At 37.5% G+C, this 18,941-nt stretch overlaps 1 long non-coding RNA gene across 1 annotated transcript; it reads right to left on the bottom strand.

Moving 5' to 3' along the window:
- Window positions 1-930: 930 nt before the first annotated feature.
- Window positions 931-18,431, bottom strand: LOC109501963. The gene is made up of 2 exons (XR_002160281.2): window positions 18,217-18,431; window positions 931-1,172 (listed from the first exon to the last, which is right to left on the bottom strand). It is a non-coding gene; the product is annotated as an uncharacterized LOC109501963 (long non-coding RNA).
- Between the last annotated feature and the right edge of the window lie 510 nt (window positions 18,432-18,941).

The following is an 18,941-nucleotide window of genomic DNA, read 5'->3' on the forward strand; positions in this document are numbered from 1 at the left end:
CCTGCCATCTCTCTTGCAACCTGCCTCCGTCTCCATCTTAGAACTGATGAGTATGTTCATGGGTCTTACTGCTGTTTTATTAAACAGCAGTAAGATTCAGGGTTCTAATTTAGCTTGAAGGAGGGGAACGCTCCTGGGTCTTCTAGCCTGAGGCTTCACTCACCACGTTCTCTTCTAGCACAGAGTTGAGCATTTCCTCGCTTTCCTTCGCAATGTTTGCATACTCCTTGGGAACTTGAAGAAAACAAGTGGCTGAAGGCCTAACAGGATTCAAGTATTAGTGTGTTGCTAATCACAATACCATCTTAATACCAACCCAAACTCATTATAAATGGTAAAAATGGGTAATTTTGAAAGAGAGACACTCTGAGAGGGCAGAGCTGGGCAGGGAGCCAGGAATGAGGTCTTTTGAAATTCCAGAGGGACAGCACTCAGGACATGCATGGGGTATGCAGGGACACCACCAGAAGGAGCAGGAACAGGGCAAGGAAGGAGTGCCAATGACCAACTTTGCTTATCTATGTTTCTGGGGATGGCAACAATCCCATGAATCTCCAAATGTTACCAAGCAAAAAAGCTGTCATGCATCAGATTTCTGAAAGACTTAGAGGACTAATCTTCCAGAAACACTTTTCTTATCTTAGATAACAAATAATACCAAGACTCCCAAAGTACTTACTGTAATGTGTCACATAGTAGGCTTTTTTAAGATTTGTTGAATGAATGGTTTCTCTTTTATTGTCTCTTTTGTCCTTGATCTTAAAGGACATTTTGCTTTAAAAGCTGCCAGCATAACCACTATTTTTAAACTGCTAAAATATTTGAAAGTCTTTGCAACTTTTCAGTAAAATGTGTGTAAATATCATTATATTGCTTCATCATTGCAACTATTGAGAATGAAATCTTTTTTGGGAAGGAGGCTAAGGCACAGGCAAAGAAGTATCAGAATTTTTATTTGGAAATATCGCTGGAAAACTAACAAAACAAAACTGATACTTTTAATTTGGAACATAAATCAATTTCCAAAGATAAGTTATCACTTCAAACAGGTACTTTAGGGAACGGTTGGGTGTAAAAGGAAATGAAATAAGATGTACTCATTATCTGGGAGTTGGGCAGGTCCTGAAGAAGCTTGTTAGTTGGCCCGTAAGACATGTCCTTTCTCCATTCAACTGTAAAGGAAAAGCGAGGGGCATGGTTAATTTGAGCTTGGATCGGACTCAGGGTTACATATACATTTTTAATTACAGTACTGAGTTTATTTACAATACTTCATATGATTAATATTCACAATTTACACAAATTCTTAAATATGGTGCAAAATAAAGGGAAAATAATGACAGCGTGTGAGGGTACTCACGTCACTGGGTTTTTTTTAGCGCTCGCGCAAGCGCGCGCGCACACAAACACACACACACACACACACACACACACACACACACACACACTGTTCCTTAAAAGAGTATGAGCTAGTTTCCAGTCACATGCATCCAGAAAGGTTCTTAATAACATGTGTGTGCCATCTTTCATTTTTCTTGAACCCTATTTACTCTGATTTCTTTTTTTCACACAGCTTGCTGTTTGCAGACACCTCCAAACAAAATCTCCTGATTTTTTTTGTTATATTCTTTCCAATATTTAAAATACATAACTGTGATAAATTTTGGGAGTTCAGAATATTGATCCATCCTTTTTAAGCAATGTTTCCTGAACTTGCCTGATCAAAAAACAACCTGGGTGGAAGCGTCCTCGTTAAAATACATATTTGATGGTCCCACCACGTGAAGCCTATTGAATCAGATTCTCTAAAAGAGAGGGCTAACAATCTGTATCTTTTAACAACCATCACAATTGAGCCTTATAGTAAGGTAAATTTAGGAAACACTGCCCTACAGCAACATTTGTCCTAAAATCCTTTCTTTTGAAGAAAAGCCTTCTTCCTATGGGTCCTTGAACTTTTGAACCCTTTGAACTTTTCTCTAGAGTAAATCTGTTTTCTTCTGAACACATCTGATGAAACAGGTCTCTTTGACTTCTTTTCTTTTTATAAGTGCTCTGTGGTGAAAGTCATTCTGCTTAGCTGATTCCAATATAATCAATCAAGCTAAAGCTGTGTGAGCTCATTATTTAGGAAACTCATGGAAAGAACTCCAGCCTTGGAATTAGGTAAACCTGGATTTAAATTTCCCATTTAGACAAATCTGGGTATAAATCCCCACAATGTATTTAATACACATGACCTTGAGTGAATTCCTTAAACCTACTTACTCTCAATTTTGTTAATCTGTAAAATTGGAAGAGAGCATAGATAGGGTAGAATGCCCACCCTATAGCAACAATAGAATAGAATAAACACTGTGGCTTAAGGCTTTATTTTTTTTAATTCCAGTGTAGTTAACATACAGTGTTATATTAGTTTCAGGTGTACAATATAGTGATTCAACAGGTCCATATATCACTCATCAAGATAAGTGTACACTTTTCTTTAACAAAATTTTTTTTTAATGTTTATTTATTTTTGAGAGAGGGAGACAGACAGAGAACGGGCAGGGAAGGGGCAGAGAGAGAGACACAGAATCCAAAGCGGGCTCCAGGCTCCAAGCTGACAGCACAGAGCCCAGTGCGGGGCTCGAATTCACAAACTGTGAGATCATGACCTGAGCTAAGTCGGACGCTTAACAAACTGAGCCACCCAGGCACCCCAGTGTACCCTTTTCTTTAAAAAATTTATTCATTTATTTTTTAGAGAGAGAGAAAGAGAGTGAGACAGAGACAGTGAGCAAGTGAATACAAGTGGAAGAGGGGCAGAGATAGAGGGGGAGAGAGAATCCCAAGCAAGTTCCACACTGTCAGCACAAATCCCAACATGGGCTTGATCCCATGAACTGTGAGATCATGACTTGAGCCGAAATCAAGAGTTGGATACTCAACAAATTGTGCCACCCAAGCACCCCCGTATAAGTGTATTCTTAATCCTTTTCATCTCTTTCACCCATTCTCCAACCCACCTCCCCTCTGGTAACCATCTGTTTGTTCTCTATAGTTAAGAGTCTGTTTATGGTTTTGCCTATTTCTTTCCCTTTGTTTTGTTTCTTAAATTCCACATGTGAGTGAAATCATATGGTATTTTCTTTCTCTGACTGGCTTATTTTGCTTAGCATTGTATTCTAGATCCATCCATCATCCATGTTGTTGCAAGTGGCAAAATTTGATTCTTTATATGGCTGAATAATCTTCCGATATATACACCACCTCTTCTTTATCCATTCATCTATCGATGGACACTGGGCTGCTTCCATAGTTTGGTTATTGTATATAATACTATAATCAACATAGGGGTGCATATATCCTTTTGAATTAGCTTTTTGTATCATTAGGTAAATACCCAGTAGTGTAATTACTGGATCATATGGTAGTTCTATTTTTAATTTTTTGAAGAACCTCCATACTGTTTTCCACAGTGGCTACACCAGTTTGCATTCCCACCAACAGTACACAAGTGTTCCTTTTTCTCCACATTCTCACTAATACTTGTTGTTTCTCGAGTTTCTGATGTTAGCCATTCTGATAGGTGTGAGATGATATCTCATTGTGCTTTTGATTTGCATTTACCTGATGATAGATGATGTTGAGCATCTTTTCATGTGTCTGTTGACCATCTGTATGCCTTCTTTGGAAAAATGTGTATTCATGTATTCTGCCCACTTTTAAAAAAAAAAAATTTAATGTTTATTTATTTATGAGAGAGAGACAAAGTGTAAGCGGGGGAGGACAGAGAGAGAAGGAGACACAGAATCTGAAGCAGACTCCAGGTTCTGAGCTGTTAGCACAGAGCCCAACATGGGACTCAAACTCATGAACTGTGAGATCATTACTTGAGCCAAAGTTGGATGTTCAACAGACTGAACCACCCAGGCGCCCTGCCATTTTTAATTGGATTATTTGGTTTTTGAGTGTTGAGTTTTATAAGTTCTTTATATATTTTGGATAATAACCCCTTATTGGATATATCATTTAGTGTTTTAGTTTTACATAGTAGTTTTTTAAATATTTTTCTTACTGGGGCACCTGGGTGGCTTAGTCGGTTGAGTGTACGGCTTTTGATTTCAGCTCAGGCTCATGAGATAGAGCCCCACATCAGGCTCTGTGTTGACAGCATGGAGTCTGTTTGGGATTCTTTCTCCCTCCCTCTCTCTCTGTCCCTCCACTTCTCATTCTCTCTTTCTCTCTCTCTCTCTCAAAAGAAATAAACTTTTTTAAAAAATTAAATATTTGTCTTAGTTTTTAGTAATGGTGACAAAGCAACAATAGAAAACTTTGCCCAACTAGAATTTTAAGACAATTTAAGATGTTGCCACCATTAAAAAGATATCCTAATGCTCAATGAATAATAGGCTTACTTATTTTAAAATATAATTTGGCTCTAAAGAGCTCTTATTTACTTTCATGCAAAGCCAAGAGGGAAAAACAAAGTTAACATCAAGCTGTCAAAAGAAGGCAAATCAAGTTGAGTCATTCATTACTCTTCCTGAGTCACCCACTTAAATGGTTAGGCCTTTTCTTTTGTTCTTTCCTGTTTTTGTTTTGTTTTTTTTTTTTTAATTTGGCCTTTTCTCAACTCATGAACCACAAACTAATGATAGGATCAATAAATCCCAAAAACTAAACAGAAAAAAGCAGATTGCCTTTCTACTTGTTACACTGGCTTTTATCCTATCACTTAATCATAGTCACCTACAAAACCATTTTGTTTATCTTATTAATTACTTTGATTTTCTCTTTTCTCTGCCCTACAGGGACTGTTTACCAATTGTCCTGGCTTGCAAGAATTAGCAAACACTCGAATGGAGGATGTGTTTAGCTACGGCAAGCCATGATTACCACCACTGTTAAATTCCCATTTTACCCGCCATAATAGCCCCCAAAAGTTCTTCAATGTCCAGTCAAGCATTCTGGAAAATATCTAAACTGCTCACTTGGAGGGTAAGAATTTATGACAAGAATGCTTAGCCATTTGATTCAGATTATCATTATCATTTTTTATCAAGAATAAAATTTTCTTGGGGCGCCTGGGTGGCACAGTCGGTTAAGCGTCCGACTTCAGCCAGGTCACGATCTCGCGGTCCGGGAGTTCGAGCCCCACATCAGGCTCTGGGCTGATGGCTCGGAGCCTGGAGCCTGTTTCCGATTCTGTGTCTCCCTCTCTCTCTGCCCCTCCCCCGTTCATGCTCTGTCTCTCTCTGTCCCAAAAATAAATTAAAAAACATTGAAAAAAAATTAAAAAAAAAAAAAAAGAATAAAATTTTCTTGTGAAGTGGCAAATATTTGTTTTTATTGCTATAACATCTTAATATTTAAGACACCAAATGAGAAATCTGGAAAACAGACTATTTTAACCTTGTTTTCAAATTTAAAATCTCTTCTTGTCTTCAGAGTCCTATATGTCCCAGAGCACGTATCTCTATACAAGTTTTACAATCTCTCTTTGAGAAGTGATCTGAAAATATAGCTTACTATATATTATGTTATTATGTAATTACAGATTTAAATAGAATATTTTTACATAGAGTGTTTATATAATTATCTTGGTTGCTATGCTCCTTGCTGGTGAATGGTAAAAAGCATATCAAGATAACACAGAAAAACTTGCTCAAATAGAAATGAGAGACATTTTATGTTGGCCTTCCAATTAAAAACACAAATGTTATTCTAGCTGAGAAAGGGCCTCTAGGCCCTAAGAAAGAAGTTGGTTTGAGAGAATTATAAGAAAGTATAAGGAAAAATTCATTCAACAACAACAACAACAAAGATGTTTACCATACACAGAAGTTATCTCCAGCCACACAAGTAAAAATCTGAAACTAGCAGAAATTTTTATCTTGCTGTAATACATCATAAAGCACTGTGTAACATGTTGTCTGTTTTTAACTTAAGCTGGATACTTAAAAAGATAAATGCCTACTTTTTTTCACTTACAGCAAATTTCTATTCACTGGTCCTTCCTTTCTACAATTGTTCTGTTTTGATTGATATTGGCAGCCGTTGTTTCTTTAGCATTGTGTTGAGAAGTATGTTAGATTTTTTTTTTTTTTTTTTTTTGCTGTTGTTGCAATTTCCATCTTTAGGTGGGAGTTTCAAACCATGCTGACAGCTAGCATCTAAACACCATTTTCAGTCACAGTTGGCTAACATAATGTCTTATAGTCAAGGTGGTAATTTTTATACAGAGCCTCAGGGCTAAGTGATGAATGACATGTTCAAAACACACAACACAAGCACAAGTGATAACAGGGCAAGAGTACCCTCAAGTTTTAGGGCTTGAGTTAAAAAGTAAGCCTCTTTTAATCACCGTGGCAAGCAGAACAACCTGAGAAACAAAAGCCACAAACAGCAAGATCCATATACAGTATTTTCAGCTATGTAAGAAAAGCAACACAGTGTGGGATGTGTGAACTCAGCGAGTGAGTCAGAGAGGTAGGTACATTCTATGTCATGGTTACATTCTCTCATTGAGAAATATTACATCAGCCATTTGTCCCGGAAGATAAATGTGAACATGTTTTCTGCAAGCAGTTTTTGTTCCTGCAAAAATTAAACATAGTTATACCTCACTTTATTAAATTATAAAAATAATGTATCTGTGACTCACAGGAGTTCAGCACCTCACAGCATTGTTTTGACTGAGTTATGCTTTAATGATGCCTTTAGCTTCCATGAAATGTTGCTATAAGGAAGTCAAAAGAAATTTGCCATTTCATTTTGCTGTTTAAAAAATAGTTGGGTAGATTATAGAACCTATCACTCAATGTATCCTATAAAGAAAAATCCCCTTGGACAAAATTTATTCCAGAAAATCCTGCCAGAAAAAGCTTTATCTTTTCTAAGGTTTGTGTTTCTTGCTTTTAAATGACAAGAAACTGTAACATGTTGTATTTCCCCCTTTGCATTGACTGCCAGGAATCTCAAAATATGAAGCTCAATGTGGCACCATTTTACATTCATCATTTTTCCTTCGTTCTATTTCCATTTCTATTTTATTGTATTTTTATTAACATCATAAAAGCTAGGGCACCTGGGTGGCTCAGCCCATTAAGCATCCGACTCTTGATTTCAGCTCAGGTCATGATCTCGCAGTTTGTGAGATCCAGTCCCATGCCAGGCTCTGTGCTGACAGTGCAGAGCCTGCTTGGGATTCTGTCCCTCTCCTTCTCTCTCTGCCTATCCCCCACTCTCTCTCTCCCTCTCTCTCAAAATAAATAAACATTAAAAAAAAATTTTTAATTGCAAAAGCTACTTCAAATTCTTTATGGAAAGGATTGTTAGTAAATTCTATTGGTTATCAGTAAATATGGTAAAAGCTACTTCACATTCTTTCTGGGAAAGAACTGGAATCAGTAAATTCAATTATCAGTGTTTATGGCAACATTGACTCTCTGAAACACAGTTGATAATCAAAAAAGTAAATTAAAAAGACTCTAAACAGTTCCAATCTAGTTACAAAAGCTTTGCACCAAAGATCACATGGTGTTACACCAGGAAAACGACTCTGTCTTCACTTATAGCTTCTTTTAACTCTGTTTAGACACAACTCTAGCAAGATGGGTTATTGTGTTCCTTAGGGCAAAGAGAATATGAAGCAGTAGTGAGAAACTGCTTGAAGTAGTCACACTGTTAATAAAAAATAATTTCCAATGTACAGTGAGGGAAGAGGATAAGCAACTATTAAATGCAGTCAAAAGAGGTTAAACCCTTGCTAGTCCAGAACCATTTTACAGAGAGCAGAGTTTCTCATCGTGATCCTGAGCATTTACATTAGAATTTGTTAAAAAGGTAAAGTCCTGAGACCCATATCAGAATCTTTGGGGTGTGGCAAAGTACAATATTCGCAAGCACATCAGGTAATTCATTCATAAAGGACAGCTTGTGAATTACAGGTATAGACCCAGACAACTCTATATTACTCAGTAGGTCTTCAGGGCCCGATCATACATCATAGTTTACATCAGAGTCTTCCTCTTTGAGAAAATGGGAAGATATGTGATCAATTTTAGAAAGGTTATCCCTTAGGGGCACATGGGGGCTCAGTCCGTTGAGCATCCAACTCTTGATCCAATTCTTTTTTTTAATTTTTTTTTTCAACATTTATTTATTTTTGGGACAGAGAGAGACAGAGCATGAACGGGGGAGGGGCAGAGAGAGAGGGAGACACAGAATCGGAAACAGGCTCCAGGCTCTGAGCCATCAGCCCAGAGCCTGACGTGGGGCTCGAACTCACGGACCACGAGATTGTGACCTGGCTGAAGTCGGACGCTTAACCGAGTGCGCCACCCAGGCGCCCCCCAATTCTTGATTTCAGCTCAAGTCATGATCCCACAGTTATGGGATCTAGCCCTGCATTGGGCTAAGCCTGCTTAAGCAGGCACAGAGCATGGAGCCTGCTTAAGATTCTCCCTCTCCCCCTCTGCCCCTCTACCCCACTCACACTCGCTTATTCTCTAAAATAAATTTAAAATTAAAAAAAGAAAGATTATCCTTTAGAATTGTTAATATGCAAAGAATTTAGTGTTTTATTATTTTCATGTGCAACAGGATAATTATCAATACATCCAGATAATTACAGAATTGTGACTGTCAAGAACTGTGAAGGGCCTGAGGTTCTACCTTAGTCACAAGTTGACAAGTTAACCTGCCACAGTGTCATGCTGGCAAAAGCCTGGAGATTCCTGGGTCAGAGACAAAGGACCTTGTTACTCACAGCACAGCAAGGAACAGGAGCTTCTTATTTGTGCCAATTTCCTTCTACCCCTGGACTCTCAAGGGCTATCCAGAGGGGCCCAGGGGGGTTTGTGTCACAACTGAGGAAACCCAAGCTTAGCAATCCCCAATCTTTTTTAATGCAACTAACCCACATGGCCTAAACTTTGTTCTGGGAGGAGGCATTATCCTTATTATACTGGACAGTAAACAGACTTGTTCTCTGCTCCAGAGGGAGACACTATCTCTATCTTCCAAGGTTGTTCACTGTACAAATATCCTTACAGAGATAGTCTGGGATAAAAACTGTCAGTGCCTCTGCTCACAAAATGTGTAGAAACAAGAGACACAGTGAGAACCGTGTCCCAGTAGTGACCTCTTTCTTGGGGCTGTGGAGTGATGTGTATTGTCCTTTTAAAATACAGGAATTTGTTGTCACTTGAACAAAACCTGTTTTCTTATCCTCCTTTCTCGCTGGTTGCTCTTCTCTGTCTTGTTCTCCAGTCCCTCTACTTCTCCCAGACCTCTGAACACTGGAGTATCGAGGCTTTAGTCCCCTCTGCCTGCAATCACCCATCAGTGATTTTACCCAATCCCATAGCTTAAATAGCATATAAATTGTCAACAACTCCCAAATTTGTATCACCATCCCAGGCCATGTTTTGAACTCCAACCTTACTCAACATTTCCACTTGGATATCTAATACATACTCAAACTTTAGATCCATATTCCACCTGTGGTCTTCTTCAATGTAGTTTACTGGTGATTCTTTCCTTCCAGTTGTTCAGACCAAATATCTGGGATCATCCTAGACTCCTCTTTCTCTCCTATCCCACCTCAAACCTCTCAAGACATACTGTTGGCTTTATCATTAAAGTGGATCTTACCACCTTCATCTGATCTCTCTACTGATTACTGAAATAGGCTCCTCAACTGATCTCCCTTCTACTGCCCTAGGCTCCCCCAAACTTCTCCCGATATACACACATACACACAGTCTATTGTAAAAGTCAGATCACTCACCCCTCTGCGCAAAATTGTCAGTTGGATTCCTGAGAGCCTCCCCAACCCTTTTATCTCTCTTACCTTTTCTACTACCATCTCTCCTTCCAGTCACACTGGCCTTTCTTTTGCATGAACAAACATAGGCACACTCACACTGCATTAATCTCCCACTGCCATTATAACAAATTACTGCAAACTTAGTGGGTTAAAACAACACAAATTTATTCTCTTACAGTCAAGAGGTCAGAAGTCCTAAATCAATTTCACTGGGCAAAAGCCAAGGTGTCAGCCTGGCTGGTTCCTTCTGGAAGCTCTGAGGGGAGAATCTATTTTCTGCCTTTTGCGGCTTCTAGTGGCCACGTATGTTTCTTCACTCCATCTTCAAATTGTATTACTCCAACCTCTGCTTCCATCATCACATCTTCTCTGGCTTTTGATTGCTCTGTGTTTTCTTATTATGATTATATTGTGTTTATTTGAATAATCCAGATAATCTTCCCATCTCAAGATCCTTAATCACATTGGCAAGGTCCCTTTTGCATATAAGATAATATTCACAAGTTCTAGGCATTAGGACATAAATATATGTGGTAGGGCCATTATTCAGCCTACCAAACCCACTTCAGGGCACTAGCTCTTCTTTCTGCAGGAAACACTCTTCTTCTAGATACACACATGGTTGATTTACTCACCCCCCCTCAAGTCTGGCCTCAATAAGGCCAACCCTGACTACCTATTTAATATGGCAACACTCAACAACTCCTCACCCCCACGTTCCTGATTCCCTTTTCTATTCCCTTACTTTACCTGCTCTGACTTTTCCTCATAGCACTTACTATCTTCCAACATACTACATTATTTACTCATTTATTGTCTATCTTCCCACACTGCAATGCATGTTCCATGAAGCTGGACATTTTTGTCTGTCTTGTTTATGGATATATTCCAAATACATACAGCAGTACCTGGCACATATGAGGAGTTCAATAAATGTTGACTAAGTAAATATGTCATAGATCTCACAAACTTAGAACACCAAAAGAAGATCACATTTCTTAATGTCAAATAAAAATAGCTCAGACTCCCCACCTGTCTCAGTTTCAAAAATTAAATTCTCACCACATTCTTGCTAAATATAGGTGCCAATTCCTTCAGAAATCTCCTCTGCTAGGTCCACCTGTCTCCCACTGTGACTACCATACTTCCGTCCCTTCTTCCTAAGGGCAAGAGAGTCCTGTCCCCAATGTTCCACAGCTCAAAAACAGGCCAACATTTCTAACAGAGTTAGGATAACTAAGAGACCAACCAAGCAAAGAGTAGTTTAAACTGCTACTAGAAGTGACCACTTTTCTTAGAACCTAAAACTACAAACTCAACTTCAGAATCTCTTGTCTGGCTCCCACAATTCCTCCAAGTAACAGAGGCCAGCTCACCCCCTCCACCACAGGAGAGGTTCAGGAGCTCTGTCTGCACCCCATAGTCTAAGCAAAACTGTTGCTTAACTCAGAGTGAGTAGAAATCTGAAATTTGCTTCCAAGAATGTGTACTTCTCTGCCCCTAAATTGTCTTCTTCCCACAGTAATTTATAAGGACATACTATTTCCAACCCATTGGAGTCATAATAGTACAATCCATCATAATTCAATAATTGCACATTTTCTAGATAAACTCTAGAGGTTATTTGATTTTTTTAAGTTTTTGTTTTGGTTTGGTTTTTTGTTTGTTTTTGGTTTTGTTTTTTTACAGAGAGAGAGAGATAGAGTACGAGCTGGCGAAGGGCAGAGAGAGAGGGCAACACTGAATCTGAAGCAGGCTCCAGGCTCTGGGCTGTCAGCACAGAGCCTGACGCGGAGCTCGAACTCACCAACTGTGAGATCATGACCCGAGCCGAAGTCGGACGCTTAACCGACTGAGCCACCCAGGCGCCCCTGATTTTGAATAACACTCTTTGTGGGGCTTCAACAGAACAGTCTAGAATAATAAGCTTTAACCAGCTTAATTAAATCATTTTTAGGGTTCCCTGTCTCTGAGCTGTCCAGTTGCATGCTTTCTACCCTACTTGTGTCTCCCCTCTAATCTTTGGCAAATGCTTGGACAACGGCATGAGTGAGAATACATACATAATCCCCACAAGAACAAACAATAATTTTCAGAGACCTCAGGGTCTACATTTACAGGGAAAAAAAGTCTCTAAAGAAAACATAAGGATACTCTCAATGTCCCCGTCTACAGAACTCCCACCATCTCCATCTGAAACATCTGTTTCCCGTTACTGCACGACCTTTAGGCTTTCCCCAACTATAATAGAAGAGGAAAAGGAACAACTTTCAAAAGAAGGCTTTTATTTGCATATCTAAAAGCCTTGTCAAGAGATTTTCCCAAAACAAAGGAGCAGTTTACCCTCAAAGCTGAATTCAAATTGTCCCCAAAAGGCTCTGAGGCTTTTAGATTGGCAGGCTTTTTAGTTTAAGGAAAGAGAAAAAAAAAAAAAAGTTGAGGTCCACTCTACAGTCATCAAGTTTTATTAAAAGATGAGTAATACATTTTCCAACGTGTCAAAACAATGTTTCAAAATGCAAAAAAGAGTTTTGAAATAGCCAAATCTTTCTTAAAGATTTTAAAGTCATTTTCTGCAGAAGTCTGAGCACCTGTTTGCCAAAACGGGTACCCACAGAATGACAGTCTCCAAAAAGGGACTAATATTTTATATATTTTATATGTGTATCTTTGTTTTGTCTTAAGCCCTTACCCACCAGAATGTGAGCTTCAAGGGAGCAGAGTTTTTTTTTTTTTCTATTTTATTCATTGCTTGCATCATTAGGGCACAGAACAGTGCTTAGTACACGGAAGGCACTGAATAAATAAATTAGTTGGATGGGTGGATGGATGGATGGGAAATTCTGATGTTCTAAGAAGGAAAATGTCAGATTCTAAATAGACTGCTATGATAAGAGCAAATCTTTTAACACAAATCTTACCCATTTTAAAGTTTTTCACAATTGTTCCTTATAATACACAGTATATACTGGTAGGGAAGCATTTCAAAATAAACCATCACAGATATAAACCATCAGTTTCCCCATGCTAGTGCCTAAGACCCCAAAGCAAAAATGGTCTCAAGCCTTGGTCACACAGTACTTAGTAAGCACTAAGTTCTTAATGTGTAGGTAATGAATAAATAAAGTAAAACAAAATTTCTAGTCCTGCTATGGGATCATAGTTTTCTACAAATTTTCCTACAAAACATCTGCTTCAGCTTCTTAGGTATAATATAGTCTTTGAATATAAGTCATTGTTTGTTAGATTTTAAGTTCTTTGAAAACACAAAAAACTGTCTAGGGATATTTTTTATTTCCAGGAAATGTGTACTTTCAGACAAGTGACATAAGACACGTTTTTAATAACTGTAAACTTTATGATAGTTTTTAAACTCTTATGAGAAAAAAATAAACATTTTGAGAGATTTACTTTTAGACCTATGCTCCTTCCCTAGCAACACTCCCCTGTATTTTGATAATTTTGTGGAAGCAACTGACGTATGAGAATAATCATGAAATATTGCATAAATAATTTTCTTTCATGATTCTGTTTCCTTGAGTTCTAAAAAAATACTTCTCACAGAAGATAGCAAAATTGATATTGAACAAAGATGATAAAGAAATCTCTAAGATGGCAAGTTATTAATTGTCTACTGGCATAAGGATAGACATATAGATCAATAGAATAAAACTAAAGAGTCTAGAAATAAACCTTCACACTTATGGTCATTCAATTTCAACAAGGCTGCCAAGACAACTCAATAAGGAAAGAATAGTCTTTTTAACAAATAGCACTGAGACAACTGGATAGCTACATGCAACAGAATAAAGCTGGAGTCCTACCTCATACCATATACAAAAATTAATGCAAAATGGATCAAGTATCCAAATATAAGAGTTACAAGAATAAAACTCTTCGAAGAAAGCATAGGACTAAATCTGTGACCTTGGATTAGGTAATGGTTTCTTAGATATGACACTAAAAGTACAAGTGACAAAAGAAAAACAGATAAATGGGACCTTATCAAAATTGAAAACTTTTGTGCTTCAAAGGACACAATCAAGAAAACTAAAAGACAACCTATAGAATGGGAGAAATTATCTATGAATCATATATCTAATAAGGGACTTGGATAATGGAGTATATAAAGAACACTTACAACTCAATAACATAAAGACAAATATCCCAATTTAAAAATATACAAAGGATCTGAATAGACATTTCTCCAAAGAAGATCTACAAATGACCAGTAAGCACAAGAAAAAGATGTTCAACACCATTATCTATTCAGGAAATGAACAATGAAAATGAGCAAATCAAATGAACAAATCAAAATCACAATGAGATACCACTACACATCTACTCAGGTACATAAAATTGCTGGAAAAGACAATATCAAGTGTCGGTGAAAATGTGGAGAAATTGGAATCTCATAGGCTATTGGTGAATATATATTGGGAATTTATATTGGGAATATAAAATGGTATAGCCATTTTGGAATACAGTTTGGCTATTCCTCAAAAAGTTAATATAGAGTTACCATGTAAGCCAGGAGTTCTACCCCTAAGTGACAAAAGAAATTAAAACAGGTGTCCAAACCAAAACCTGTATATGAATGTTCATAGCAGCATTATCCATAATGAACAAAAAATGAAAACAACCCAAATGTCGGTCAAATGATAAATGGATAAACAAAATATGGTATACATATAATGGAATATTATTCAGCCATAACAAGGAATGAAGTATTCAGACATGCTACAACATGGATAAACCTTGATAATATCATACTACATGAAAGAAGTCAGACACATAAGTCCACAAATTATATGATTTCACTGATATGCAATGTCCAGAACAGTCACATCCATAGAGACGGAAAGTAGATTAGTGGCTTTCAGGAGTTGGGGGGGAAGGAGGGAATGTGGAGTGACTGCTAATGGGTTAAGTGTTTCTTTGTAAGGGATGATGAATGCATTCTAAAATTAGACAGTAGTGGTAGTTGCACAACTTTGTTAGTATACTGACCACCATTGAACTATATAACTTAAAAGGGTGAATGTTATGATATGTGAATAAACTGTTATTAAAAAAAATAAAAATTGTTTTGGAGGGGCACTTGGCTGGCTCAGTAGGAAGAGCATACGACTCTTGATCTCAAAATTGTGAGTTCGAGCACCACGTGGACAGACATTACTTAAATTAAAAAAAAATTTTTTTTAATAAAAACTTTCAAAAAATTGTGTTTGGAGACAACTCAAAATGAACCACACTTTAATAATACTTTTATAGATGTATGCATCTTTGAACTGGAAAGAACCTTAGAATTTTACTTTTGTGTTTGAGAAAAGACAACCATTAAAATGTCTTACTTTGTCTAATGAAATGTGTCATATGAATTGCCCTAACCTTCCTGTGAAGATCACATGAGATAATATGAGGCAAATTGCTTTGGAAAGAACTGGCCCTGTAAATATAGTCTATGATATTGCTGTCATTTTTTACAGTGTTAAAGGCCAAAAAGAAAAGAAGTCTGCGCCTTCTCTTTTTGGCCCCTTCAACTAGCTTCCCATGCAACTTTCACAGAGTCTCAAATAATCTCTTCCTCTCCCTTTAAGAGGGAATATTAGAATATTATAAAAGAAGGCATAAAAGCATGTAGGAAAGGCTTGCTCCCTGAAAGTCTTCACTGATTGAACTTGATTTAAAGGTTCACTTACTCCCTCCTGCATCTCCCAACCCCTCCCAAAATCAAGGGGGGGAAAAAAATCAATGTTTTGTTGTTTAGTGCTGTTAAAGGCTGTAGCTAAATAGCTAAAAGCAGATGAGACCGATATGGAGATGTATTTGCCTCCTGAACTATTGAATGAATATTAAAGCAGCAATCCAGACATCTTTTCTTACCTGAGCCTTATTGGTACAATAGAAACCGTGTAAGCACCAGGCTGTCCTACTGGGGGTTTAAGAAGAATTTGGCAATCTCAGAAAAATGGTTTAACATTAAAATTGAGAAGAGAATCTATGGAAATAGTCCCATGTGTTCCCAAAAGGAATGGGAGGAAAAAATGAGATCACAAAGTTATATACTCTATTCTTAGGAAAAAAACCATAACCTAGCAGCTCATCACCTGTCTAGTCAAGTTTTCATAAGAACTGGGGAGATTACTAAGAAAAAAGGCTAGATTAATGTGTTTTCTGATACACTACTCTAAAAGAAACTTTAAGACAATGGTGACTTTGCCTTATCCTACCCCCAAATCTCCTTTGGACTACATGTTTAACAAAAGTTGTTCAGAGCTGTTCTATTCTCTAATTCTTTCTCTAATGGCTCCACTCTAAGAAAGAAATACCAGAAAACTGTGTGCATAGAGTTATAAGCTTAACTCTCTAGCTGACTGCACACTCTGGAAGGAATAATGAAGCATTTTATGAGTCCAACATAATGTAGCTACTATATAGAAATTTTAGGAATAACCACTATGGCTGAATACTGCCATGTTTGCAAAAAGACAAGGGAACAATTCCCAGAAGAATAGATTCCTAAAATGATTCTTAAGGAATATGTAGGATTTAGCTAGACAAAGAGACAAGTCTGAGGGAGGAGACTTGGAAGTCTAAGGGAGGAGACTGGAAGATTGAAGGCCAGAATCCTAAGGCAGAGGCCAAACCACACAGAGCCTTTTTGGTTCCGCAAGGTAGTTTGGACTTGATTTTACACGAGTAGACCTTGCAAGGCCATTGAGAAGTTTGCCACCAGAGTAGACAATATGCTAATTGCAAATTGCATAGTATCACCTTTTCTGTACATTTCAGCCAGATTTTTAAGCTATTTTAAAGTGAGATATTTCTCACTAGAAACTTGAAAAATATGAGCATCAGATAATTATGCTGTAAGCCATTGCTCTGTGGCTTATTACCGTCAGACCTGCTTGTTCTCTGTCTTAAGGATGCTTAATTGTTTCTGTCTTTGTTGTTCTGTGTGATTGCTTAGGTTTAACATTCTACGGTTACTCTCTACTACTACGTTTATAAAAACCAATTTGGGAGCTAATCATCAGACACAAATTATCTTGTTTATGCCATAACAGATTATTCATCATATACACCCATGGATTGTCATCCAAGTAAATTTTAGCCAGATATTACCTATGGCTTTAAAAATTGGACTTCTATAAACAGAAAGCCAGCTACTTAAGTAAACAAAAACTGCAAAGTTTCTTTCTCAATACAAAGAGCAGGAAATTGATTACAATCTGGATATATGATGGGACTCTGACCAATCTTGGTTCCCAGGTCAAATGATGGTATTTGCTCCCCGTTTATTTAGAAGAGGGTAAATCATCAACTACATCTGGCTCAGCCCCTTAAGGTGTACTCTAGGATCACTTTAATGACATTTAGATCATAGCAGGGCCTGAGTGCTAGTTTAAGAGTTTCTGATTCTGCGAAAGTCTTGTTAATAGAATTACTTCAGAATCAACATTTTCGTCATGTAAATCATTTCTACTTCATCACAAGAATGCTTTCTTCTAAGCCTCCAAATACAAAAGCTACCTTAAAGGAAAAGAGAAAATATTCAGAAGCTCCTCTCGTTTACAAGATAAAGCAAAGTCTAACTACTTACTGTATTGCACCTGCGTATTTTGGTTTTATTTTGATCACAAAACAAAGAAGTCATAGTTTTACCTCTTGAAAGCACCTCAACGCTGAATTACCATTAAAGGCACAGAAACAATCCACTCCTGACATTCTCTTCAACAACATTCATTAGGTAATAAATTCATTCATTTGCACTTGTTACGCACAGAACTATTATAGTATTTTTATTTTATCTTACTCTTCTGACACTGGGCTATAACAACTCACTGCAAATACAGGTACGTTAGCAGTGTTTCCCTGCAGTTTAGAAGTGAAATCTAAAAAAAAAAAAAAAGGAAAGACAAAGACCTCACTATTTTCAGTGAAAAATACTGTTTGGGCAAAGCCTTTTATTCTAAGCCCTTTTAGACTGAACATCATTTTAGTCTCAATTAACTCCTAATTAGATTAAGCGTCAGAGAGAAAGACTTCCACAAAATATCTACAGAGTCCTAAAAATGTAGTATTAAAGAAAAATCTTCAGCCTGATTCCTAGCCTTTTAGATGACTCCTTACTATTTATAGTGCAATGAAAATAAGGGTTGTTCATTACATGGCGATGCTACGTAGCTTGTTAATTTATACATCATGTGTCTATCGGGTAGAAAACGCTTTGCTTCTTTACAGCATCCAGTCCACCAGGTAGATTTAAAAATAAAATTGGTCAATCAAATAGCACAGCTCAGAAGAAAAGCTTACTGTTTCGTGGTTATAGAGCGAAAGGCCCAACTGTGAAAGCAACGACTGCTTGATTCTTTCGAGAGAGAGCATTGAAGTACCTGCAAAGTGGGTGACTCCGCAGTCTCTTAACAGGGGCCACTGCTGTGAAAGCAGATCTCTGCTTGCCTCTGCCTGGAAGGAGCGGTCCCGAGCAGTGGAAAAAAAGAAGGAAGAGGTTCTTGTCAGAATCGCATGAAGACAGAACACTGATGTCCACAAATTAGTTCTCCTGCCCAACTACCTGCTGTTGTTGTTATTCCCCACTTCTAAACTGAATCAATACTAGTCGGGAGAGATTTCAGGAAAGAAGGTCTGTTGTGGTCCAACTGTGATTTTTTCCTAATACTCTTTTGGAACACTTCCTATGAAGGATACAGTATTAAAATCTATCAACTTGTGTCTGATTTCATTTTCCCCTTAAGCCGACTTCAGCACTTTATTTGAAATTATGTTAGGGACTTCTCATCTTTCTGCAATGTACATTGATTGCTTTTACAATCAGGAAAAATAAACTAATAAAAAAGAAATTACATTTGAGGCAGTGTGATTATCAAACTGTTCTTAGTTATTTAAACTGCTCATCATAGGAAATAAGGAAAGACATTCATCTTCCTTGCTATATTTCACATTCTTCACCAAAACTTCATTTTTCTCTTTACAAATTTTCTGCCAATTATTTTTTTTTTTCATTACGATTGCATGATCCCTTTTAAATGTTTTCTCTGAGTAACTTAGACTGACCTTTTCCCCCTAGGCCTGGGCTTAATGAACATTTTCCTTTCAC

Source organism: Felis catus, chromosome B4 (assembly GCF_018350175.1).
Source record: "Felis catus isolate Fca126 chromosome B4, F.catus_Fca126_mat1.0, whole genome shotgun sequence".
Taxonomy (NCBI): domain Eukaryota; kingdom Metazoa; phylum Chordata; class Mammalia; order Carnivora; family Felidae; genus Felis; species Felis catus.